Source organism: Pinus tabuliformis, chromosome 8 (assembly GCF_031772625.1).
Source record: "Pinus tabuliformis cultivar Carrire ecotype Pingquan chromosome 8, CPIR1, whole genome shotgun sequence".
NCBI classification, from domain to species: domain Eukaryota; kingdom Viridiplantae; phylum Streptophyta; class Pinopsida; order Pinales; family Pinaceae; genus Pinus; species Pinus tabuliformis.
The window spans coordinates 118,889,890-118,901,369 of NC_142294.1; positions in this window are offsets into that span (position 1 = coordinate 118,889,890).

Here is an 11,480-nt window from a genome sequence, read left to right on the forward strand (position 1 = left end):
AAATACTGGTGTTGGTCACTATGCTTGATCCTGGTGTTTGTCCTCCTACTTGTCCTCCTTGTTGCCCCTGCTACTGTTGGACTAATGGAACATCCACTAACTGATCTTCTACTAGCATCTCTCAAGATTTCCTGAAAGCTCTATCCTCCATGAACTTTGCATCCCATCTTACTATAATCTTCTTGCTGCTAGGAATGTAGATTTTGTATGCCTTCGAGGTCTTGCTATATCCTACGAGGTACCCCTTTTTTGCAGTTTGATCCAGTTTACTACGCTTCTCATCTGGAATGTGAAAATATGCCACACTTTCGAATATCTTAAGATGAATTGCCACTGACTTCTTCCCTATGAAGACTCCTTCAAGAGTTTCCTTCCCCAATGCTCTGTGAGGAGTTATATTCTAGATATACATCGTTGTGTTGCATGCCTCTACCCGTAGGAATCTAGGCAAGTCCTGGTCATACAACATAGCCTTTTCCACCCCAACAATAGTTCTATTCTTTCACTCTACTAATCCATTCTGCTTTGGATTATATGGAGTTTTCCATTCTCTTTTAATGCCCTCCTTTGCATAGAAATCTATGAAGTCTATGTTTGTATACTCTCCACCATTATCTGAACACAGTATCTTTATCTTTCTCCCTGTCATGTTCTCTAGAATAGCCTCAAACTTTCTGAACTAATCAAAGACCTCATCCTTGGTCTTTAAGAAATAGATCCAGGTTTTCCTAGAGTGATCATCAATAAAGGTGATGAAGTATTCACCACCACTAAGATCTATCATGGAAATTGGACCATAAATATCTGAGTGTATCAATCCCAATATGCCTTTTGCTTTGTTGTTACTTCTGGAAAAAGTTGCCTTAGCGTACTTCCCTAGTATGCATCCTCTACATACATCATCATGCTTAGTACTGAGATCTGGTACTCCTGTAACAGTCTCTTTGAGCATCCTCAATGCTCCATCGTGTAAGTGTCCCATTCACCTGTACCATAGTTCATTCAGTTCCTTTTCTCCATTGTGATTGCTACCTATCAGTGCCATTGGAGACTCAAGATTCAATCTATACAGTCTGTTGCTTAGAGCTCCAGTTTGTCTTATATTTTTCTAGCTTGGATCTTTGACGTATAATTTCCTTACAATTAAGTATGCATCATATCCCTTGTCTTATAACTAGGACACTGAAATTAGATTCATTCCTAACATTAGTGGCGCAGATGTTGGTTCCTGCTTACGTCTGAAATTCTATGGTGCCTCTCCCTACTAGAGTACACTTCATTTTGTTTCCCATAGTGATATAGAAGTCCATATGCTCTTATGGATAGCTTGAGAAGTATTCCCGTACTCCAGCCATATGAGATGAAGCCCCACTATCAATATAACAAACATCTGTTGATACTGAACTTGACAAGCATGTGAATTCTTCTTCCAATCTGGAAGATAATTCAGAGACATCTTGATTTTCCATCATTATTTGTGTTATTTTTCCTATCAATTTCTAACGCTTTTCTATATAGCAAAAACCACGTCCCACCTAAAGACTGCTCTATGCTATGACTGTTGCGCTGCTCCCTCTGTCACTAGCAAACTTCGACCTGGAAATATTTATCTCTGTCAACTCACTCAGAGAGAGATTTTCCCATGAAAATTTTTCCCTCCTAGACTGCGCAATCCCTTTGGAGATTTGATATGTTGCCTACATAGCTCCCACTTATGTTCAATGCTAGCTCTTCTGGCTCCGTTCTCTTGCTTCTCCTTAGCTCTGATACCATGTGAAAATTCCTAAATAGAAATCCAACTGCAGTGGCTGATATTATGTTTTCTACTTATTAATTCAAAAATAAGTTATTCACAGTGTTTCTACAGCAAATAACGAAATAAATTCTATTGCAACCTTCACAATTTAAATACTGCAGAAAGTAAATGCAAGGAAAAATACTAGCACAAGTATAATCACAAGGACACAATTATTTTTGGACAATTGTCCCCGAAAAAACCTAATGTGGGAAAACTGGTGCGACAGATGAGGTTTTCTTTATTGATCTTCAACAAAAATATCATGTACAAGATACAACCAACATAATAGAAGAGAAACTTCCACAAGAAATTTTACAGACAATTTTCTAACGCTTCACAGTGAAATTCTAACTCTGGAGAGGATATGCTGCCCTTACTGCGTCTCTCTGCGTCACCTTCTGGATAGTGACTATGTAGTCCCGGTGTCATTGCCTCCATGTTGTCCCTCCTCTATCTGCTTCTTCTCTCTACTTCTTGCCCTCCCGACTCTTGTTGATGCCCTCTCTCTCCAACCTGCAACTCTCCCTCTAATTCGATTTTCTCTTGTCGAACTTCAACCAGTGAGAAAATCAATATGCTTGGGAAACTAGTATGTGCCCGGTTCATCTTCCAAATTCCCATTAAATTCCTTCTTACAATCATCTCATTGATCAATCAACGAACCAAAATATATTTTAATCAATGGATTAGATCATTTTTACTTGATCCTCGTCTTCTTCTAGAAGTTTCACCCTCAGTTTAATTAATACCATTTAATTATTTTAATTTCCTAAGTTTAGACTTAGGCATCCATTAAAAATAATAAATATTTTTAATAAAATTATCTCCCAAGTGTAATTTCCCAAAATTATTTCTGGGTATTCTGGAATACATGTGTCCTAGCCTCCTTGAAAATTTTGAGGCTTAGAGCACATCTAATGCTACCAGAAATCAACAAATAAAACATCATTAAATTCTAAAGATTTATCCAACTCGAGTTGGAAGGAACTAGTATAAACTCCTACTACTAAATGCTTGACATCATCACCAATATCAACCTACTTTGTTAGAGTAGAAAACAACTATTAAACTGAGGTCATATAACAAGGTACCCCATTGTTCACATACCATGCATTCCTTGGAGTTGTGCTCATAGAAAGGTAATATATTAGTGAGAATTATTTCTCAAACACGCTAGCAAAGTCATTCATTTGAGTATTTCTAAGGCTACTACTTGCTTTTGTTGTCACTTCCCTTTTCCCTTCTTCTTTTTTATACACTATGATGCATAATGTCCAAACTTATGAAAAATAGAGCACTTTATTTAACTCAATTCCTTCTTTATTGGTTTTGAGGATGACTCCTCACTTTTCCCTTACCTTTATTAGAACCTTTTTCTTTTCCCTTCTTTGTATAGTTGAATAGGGCCAAGTTCTCATACCACTCTTCTTGCTCACCTTTGACTCCATCCAAGTCTCCTCCTGGATACAATCATCCCACACAAAATTTTGAAGTTTCTTGCGAGAAAAAACACCTTGGACAAATGGTTCTCATGAAACTTGACATCCATTCAATGCCATATTCACAAACTCATCACCATCCTCTTTCTCCCCAATTACTGCAAGTTGATCATGAATATGTGTGCCCTTCATTAGGAAATTGGTAACAATGTCAGATCTAGTCATCTATATGGATTTGAGTTTGTTCTGCAAGATCATCTTCCTATCAATGTTATCCCTTTTTTTGAGGGTTACTAGTGCATTAAACATATCCTTAACAATGTTCTTGTCAAATATGTAAGGGATCAAGTGATATTTAATGGTATCCATGATTATCTATTTGGATTTACCTTCTTCTTATTGTGGTATTCTAATTGTTGTGGATTTGTTGGTGGTGTCAACGCATCTTTTGTGGTGTCAACGCATCATTATCTTCAAACAAGAGAGTAACCCTAACCTTCCAAGCCAAAAAATTAGAGGAACAATCCAATCTATCCTTGAATCTAAGGCTAGCTAATGTCATTTCTGATCTACACACAAACTGCTACTTTTTGATCTTTTAATTAGAATGTCTCTAATACCATGTAAATTTATAAACCCTAGGTGACCAATATCCTATTCTTCATTAGCAAAGAAATTAAATATTGAATTTAATCAATAACAAAAATAAAAATATGAGCATGGATCAAGCACACAGATGGATAGAAAATACAACAAAGCATAAAAATTAATTTCTCACAAACATAGGTAACTACAACTTTGTATCAACTTTTCAATCCATCTAAAAAACTTACAAGGAAACCTCCACATAGTGCCCCCTCCCGAAAAAAAGAATGCATGGATACCATAAGTTTGTACAACTTGTTGAAAAACTATATATATATATATCTATATATATATATATATATATATATATATATATATATATATATATCTTGCACAACCTATAGGACAACCTATATGGTATTTTTTATGACGGTACGAACATGTATGGACCCATCCATATGAATGTATTGGGATTTTATGTACCATTGTCTTGTATTGCATGCTCCTCAAGAAGTATTTTCCCTTATTTCATGCTCTCTCTCTCGCTCTTTTGCTCAGTTGCTCAGGTTGTGTAATACCCTCTACTTTGTGATGTATTTGTAGTTTTAGCCTAGAATCCATCTTTGATATTACTTTTAGTCTAAGTAGAATTTTAGACTCCAATGCTAAAAATAAGACTTTCACATTTTTACTAGAGTGAATTACAAAATATAATTAATTTTCCAAAATTAGAATTACCTTTTGGAAATAGCATTTGCAAAAACATCTCAAAGTATAGTAGTTCTTATCCAAGCTATAATTAGTGGCACCTCTTTCTCTACAGTTTTTTCAACCTTTTCATTAAGGAGATGGACCTATTATGTAATATCAAGTTTACTTTCATCAAGCAAATTTTACTGTACCCTAATTACCAAACCATAGAAAAGTATCAATGTTATAGTCCTCACTATTATTTTAGAAGTTCAACTAACATGGAAGCTCATTAAAATACATCACATATTATTTTCAGATTCATCTAGATTAATTTTATAGGTTGGTCATCTTGCTTCATAAAATTATTTCCAAATACTTCTAATTTCACTTGTTCCTACTTCCCTTGATTTAGATAGTCTTCAATCCCATAACAAAAGAGATGATTCAAAGACTCAACCAACTCTTTCTCAATCTATATAACTTGATTCTGATTGATCTTGTTGAAAAAATATTCAATTTCTTCTAGACTTGATTCAAACAATCAATCTTGCTAGTATGAAAGTGTATCTTCCCAAATATGTAAATCATTATAGCTCCTATAACCTTGTCTTACTTCCCATCAATGATTAACTTAAGGTTGATCATCCTAGGGGTTTAAATTGTGATCTTTGTAATTTTCAAAAGAGAATCTCTCTATAATAGTGTTTCCATGTCTTGTACCCAAATAACATAGTTATAGTCAATTAGAACTTGTTTAAAACTCATAATCATCCTACAAAACCTAATCTAATTTATAAATAAAAACCCTAAGTCAATGTACTAGAGAGACCCAATTCAATATGAGCACATAAAAGTGACTTGTAGATAATAGATTAGGTCTCGAACCACTATCTCTAATACCATGTTGGAGAACAAAGAAATTGTAGAAGTGAAGAACAATGAATCCATATAGAGGTAGTGTTTAAAGACACCATTCCATAATTGAAATAAAATTAAGCATAAATCAACATATAATGGATAACACAAACAAATGCATAATAAACTAATCGGTAAGATCATCTTTATAAAACCCAAAGAGTATCCACCTAGGTTAACATAATTAAAATATGATCAACTTAAAATATGGCAAACTTCATTGACTCTAATCACATTAGGCATACCTAGATCTCGAATTTTATTTTTTCTTTTGACTTGTGCACCAATCAATTAAGTCAAGACCACCTTTAATTTCCCTAATTGATAAATCTCACCAAAGGGTTGGAACAATTTGAATGAAGTGTTCAACTCCATCATCACGGGCTTCCGCATCATGCTAGGATGCCCTCTACCACTCATTTGTTAGAGCCTTGCAGGGACTTAGTTGAGGAGGGGGGTAACAATAATAATAATAATGTCAACTCATTTAAAAAAACAATGAAAAGTAAAGGTAATAAAAATAATAATTTGATTCAATTGAATTTGTTATATTGTAATTTTGTTTTTATTAATAACGTTACAAAGATAATTTCTAGGATAAAATAACATTATGCCTATCGCATTAAAATAAATTTAAATAATAATAATTTATATCCAAACCATAATACTTCAGAATATATAAAAATAAACATAAAAAAACTTAATGATTTTTAATTAAAATACAATTTCTTTTGTTGTAAGTTTTTATTGCCTAAAAAATAATGTTATAGCATAACCATCATCAATGTTAATAATATTACCATCTCAATATGTCACAAGGAAAACTAGATCTGTTGACCGATAATCTATAATAAAAAATACCAAAATTAATGTATACGGTTTGAATCTCAACAAATATTGTTTGATGTTGGGCTACAAATCAAACAAAATGACAACAAAAATAAATAACATAAAGTATCAAAAGAAGTCACAAGAGTAGGATCTTGTGCACTGGTAGCAAATGTTGGAGAAGTAGGCTTGAACTCCCATTAAAGGTCTCTTTCTAGATGTGCCAAACAAGCATCCAATCTAGTTAAGCAAGTATGTTTATATCACTGCACATGATTAATCTCATCCAGGGAGGAGATGATTTCATTTTGGTCTTCATGTTTCTCCTTCAGGACACATCCCAAAAACGTTTTCATATACCAAAGGAGGGCGATGGAATTCAAATATTTTTTATGTCTTCCCCTAGTGTGACCAAGGTTAGGAAACCAATTGGAAACCTCTTCCAAAATATCATAATCAAAATATGCCTAATGGTCATTTGAGGTCTAGGTTTCTAACTATTCAATTTCATCCCAGATGTCCTGCAAAGTGGAAAAATGGAAAATTGCAACTACTGCTTGGGCTTGGGCCTCGGCGCATGAATAGTATTGTAAACCTCAACCACCACTTCCCCTACAACCTTCACTCTTATGGCTATGCATGGGCTTCTTGGGCATTGTGAACTAAAGGATGCAGATACAAACAATACTGAGAGTACCCCCTAGAGTCGATAGGAGAGCAGGAAAAGAGGGGCGAGGCTATGATGAAACCAAACCACCACCAGAGGAAAAATCATCACAAGGTCAAAAGGAACTCACCCCAGAAACCCAACCCCACATCAAAAGATCCCAAGGCACAGAACACAAAAAACCCTCACAGAATGTAATCCCGAGATGTCTGAGTATACGAGGAGGAAGGAATTTCATATAAATAAGACCCATCAATTGAATTCCCCTCTAGATATATATTTAATTGTTGAAAGATATCGTCTAAACACGCTAGAAAAACAACATTATATTTCAAATCACAGTCCAAGAGTTCCGGTTTGCTTGCAAACCTAGACCACTGCCCCATTGTCCCCAGAAGCTAGCAATTCAATTTCATAGAACAACTATAAGTCCCACAACTACTCAAAAAACAAATCGTCGAGAAATTATCTACCACCTTGAGGTTGGAGTGCGATCAATATCTTTAGAAGAAGGTGGTGACTAGGCTAGGTTGTTGGCACTTTGGAGCCACAGGTCGATGACCCAAACACAACAAAAAGGAGTGTGTCATTCCATTGTCTCACAAAGTTACCCCTTGTCTCTGAGTTGAGCCTAATTGAATACCAAAACAAAGATCCCACTAGTGGGGGGAAGAACAACTAGAGCTAGTATATATAATTAGATTCCACGGAACAATGCAAAGAGAAAACAAGCATATGGAGCATATCCATAATAAAGGTTGAATTTAATATTGCATGCATTCACAAGAGATGGGAAGGCCATACCACCCCCATATTAATTGCTAAAGGAGGCCGTAGAGTGGTGAGTGCCCCCCCAACATTCCTTTTTGTTTGGAACGACACCTCGATTGGGGGGGAAATGTATAATTAAAAATAAAATAAATTTTAAATATAAAAATATTGTGTGTGTGTGTGTGTGATGTTCTAAGTCCATTGAAGAGGTTATTCATAGAAATCGTGAAAAAGCTTTGGTAGCCAAGTGTTGTGTACACTATGTAGATGGTGTTTACATTCATTCAGGAGTTTAGTTCCATGGGTGTTCGCCTCTGGTCACATGAAAATCATGTGACAAGAAGGGAGGGAGCTTGGGGCTAAGCGCCAAGCCCCGCCAAATGGTTTAGTGCTTGTGGTTATAGCATGAGGTGTGGAGCGATGGATCCATTATGGGAGGGGCTTACCCTCTGTCACGGGGGCTTCACTCAATGTACCTTTGATATATCACGTGCATTCGTGGCATACTGAACAATACCCCTAATTTTACTACATATTAGAAAATACCTCTAAAAATCACATTATTTAACCCCCTACCAATACAAAACCAATACACCTTCCCATTTTAAAAACCCTCACTTTCACTGTATATTGTAGGTATCCATTTTTTCATTAACATTTTTTATACCCCTTTATATTTTTTTGTTAACTTTGAGCTCCTTTTTTTATACTTGCTAATATAAAAACCCTTTATCCCCAATATATTATGTCATTTTTTCCTCAATATGTGTCCCCCAATATGAACCCACGTTTTATGGTATTGATCTCCCACTGAATCCCCCATGTCCTCTGTCGAGCATAACACTGAGAGGGTGGATCACCTGGTGCATGTGACTTATGTTGGAGTGCTCTGGTGCAAGCGTAGATTGATGGTGGATCCAAGACACCAACGGATGACAAGGATCCTATGTGGGACCCCCCTCCCTCTTCGTACCAAGATAGGGTCAAGCCCCCGCATACCGTAAGATCTAGTGGGTGTAATTCGAATTTTCCAACCAATTTGGTGGAATTGGTCATGGAACCATACCAACACAAGGTTGAGCCCCTACATACCATAGATCTAGTGAGCGTAATTTGAACTATCAAATCAATCTTGTGGAACTGGTTCATGATCCCATTGGAACCATTGATGATTTTAGAGTGTTCTCCACCATTAGATGGCCCTGGGACTTTGACCCCAAACGTTTCAAAGGGAGCACCAAGGGAAACTCCTGGGATGAAATCCTTGGGATGATGTGGCAGTGGGGCTTGTTACCGAGCACAGACGATAAAGAAAGACCCTAATGAAATGATACGATGAAACTATACGGTGGAACCCATAGTCACGTGGCACATGGCATGGAGGATGTAATAAGGGATGATGTCGCCTGAAATTTAAGACTTGTGACATCACCCTGGACCCCAAACCCAAGAGATTTTGGGTGCACATCATAGTAGAGTTCTCAAGATTTAAGTTCTTGGGTGACTTGGCACGTGGGGCTTGTCTAGTGGGATAACATTTGTATGGTGAGGATGTGATTGCAAATGAGTAAAGGGGTTGGCAAGCTTCAGCGCGAGGTGTAGCGCCACGTATCCTAGAAGATTGTCCCTAAAATTTCATCGGGGAGCAGTGTCAAGACTCACATGGATTTAACTCCTAGGGTGACGTGGTCATAGAGGGCCTACACCCGCATACATCGAATATATATGTGTGTGTGTGTGCACATTATGTTATAATTTGGGCCATGTGAGCCATGGATCGAGGTTCACGTGAGCATGGAAGGTCATGAGAAGGTTGGTAGTTGCCACTTAGCATGATGTGGCATATGACTTAGGTAGCCACGTAAGTGTCGTGTGGCGAGTTACATGACATGGAATTGTTTGATAGGATACCTTTAAACGACCATATCTTTTGATCTAGATGTCAAATTAGGGAAAATTTTATGTTGTTAGAAAGGTATCAATGAGATAGACATAATGGAATTATCCATTTTAAGTTTTAAGGAAGCCGAGAAAGGTCAAAAAAATTGGACCCTATTTCCATAACTAGACCATGGAGATTAGGTTAGCATAGTAACTACTTCTTAATAACCTTAGTCAAGGTTGGGGATAGTAGGGGGTATGTTACACCAACAACTACCACAAGTTGATCATAAATATGTTTGATCCTTTGCTGAAAAAATGCAACAAGAAAGTCTCAATTTGATTTTTCCTTGGTCAAATTGAGAAAATTTGAATTTCCACATCAACATACTACTTGTGGCAGTTAACTTATGTGACATGGCTCTTGTCACTCATTTAGCTCAGTAATTCGAATTACAGGGCTTGTAGTTTAGTTAAGCATGTGTGATTGTTAATTTGTAGCAATCAAGGTTAGTTATTTCCATTTGTATTCAATTAAACTAGTTCTAACTCTGGAAAGAACTAGTGGAAGGTCAGTTGTGCAATGGGACAATAGTCTAACTCAATCATCATCTAGTGAACTGATCAATCAACCAAAAATAGCTAGTTCATGCAAGGAATTCGAGTTTCTTAGCTATGGTGGAGATTCTAAGGCAGTTTAACATCAATTATAGACTATTCTTGAGTTTAAAGGTGTTGCATGAAATCAATGATCCAACCTTGGGAATTGCGTAATAAATTGGAGAAAAATTCCTAAATAATAAGGGCATAATTCCTCAATAATTTTGCAAGGAAATAGGGGCTTAAGTAGAGGAATAAATTGATTAATTCTAGGTCAGAGCTTCTCATTGAGAAGAGAGATAGTTTATTCACTTGCAAGTTGAGCTCAGAGTGAGCTAGCATTGTAATACATTCTCTATTCATCTTATTAATGCAAGCAAGATTAAGGGGTTTTTAGCAGTTGCTTTCCCCTAGAAAAATAGTGTGCATGTGTGTTATTTCTTATTGCATGTATGAGATTGTTGTTCTAAACTGTGAATCAATTTTTACAGAGCAACACAAAAGAATTGTGTCTCTTGATTTAGATTAAAATTTCTTGAGAAGTTGCAATTCTATCACAAAATTTCTACATGGTATCAGAGCTGGATTCACATTAAAACATGAATTTCAAAGTTGTTCCTTAGGAGGTTCGAATTTGTAGCTTTAATGTAGCAGGATCTCTTCAGATTTGGGAATATGACCTTCAACGGGTTGATATTAGAGTGTCCCTTGGAAGGCATCTCTTGCATGGATGGATCGCATGGAGGCAGTGCTTGATGACAACAGATTACTAAAATATGTCAAGACAGACATTGCAAAACTAGGATTAGCTAATGCACATAACCTATCCTAATGGAAAAATGATGTAGCCAAGGCAAGGAGAATTATCTTGAAGGGAGTGCAAGACCACATTATCTCAAATATCGATGGGAAAGAAACTCCTTTCGCAATTTGGAAGGCACTGACAAAGCTATTTGAGAATAGCAATGACCATAGAAAATTGGCCCTCAAAGACAAACTTTGAAATATCAAGATGCAAAAGAATGACACGATTTTGTAGTATCTCACCATATTTACACAAGTTCAAGATGAGCTTGGAGGGTTTGGTGTGAATGTTGCAGAAGATGACCTGGTGAGCCTAGGTCTTCTAGGCCTTCCCAAAAGTTGGGATAGCTACTAGGACTCAGTGAATGGGAGGGAGAAATTGTCGAATTGGGAACACTTATGGTTTGATTTGGTATAAGAAGAGATCATGCAAAATACCAGAGGTGGAGTAACATCCAAAAAAGTGGAAGAGGAATTTTCTCTATTTGGAAAAGGATTG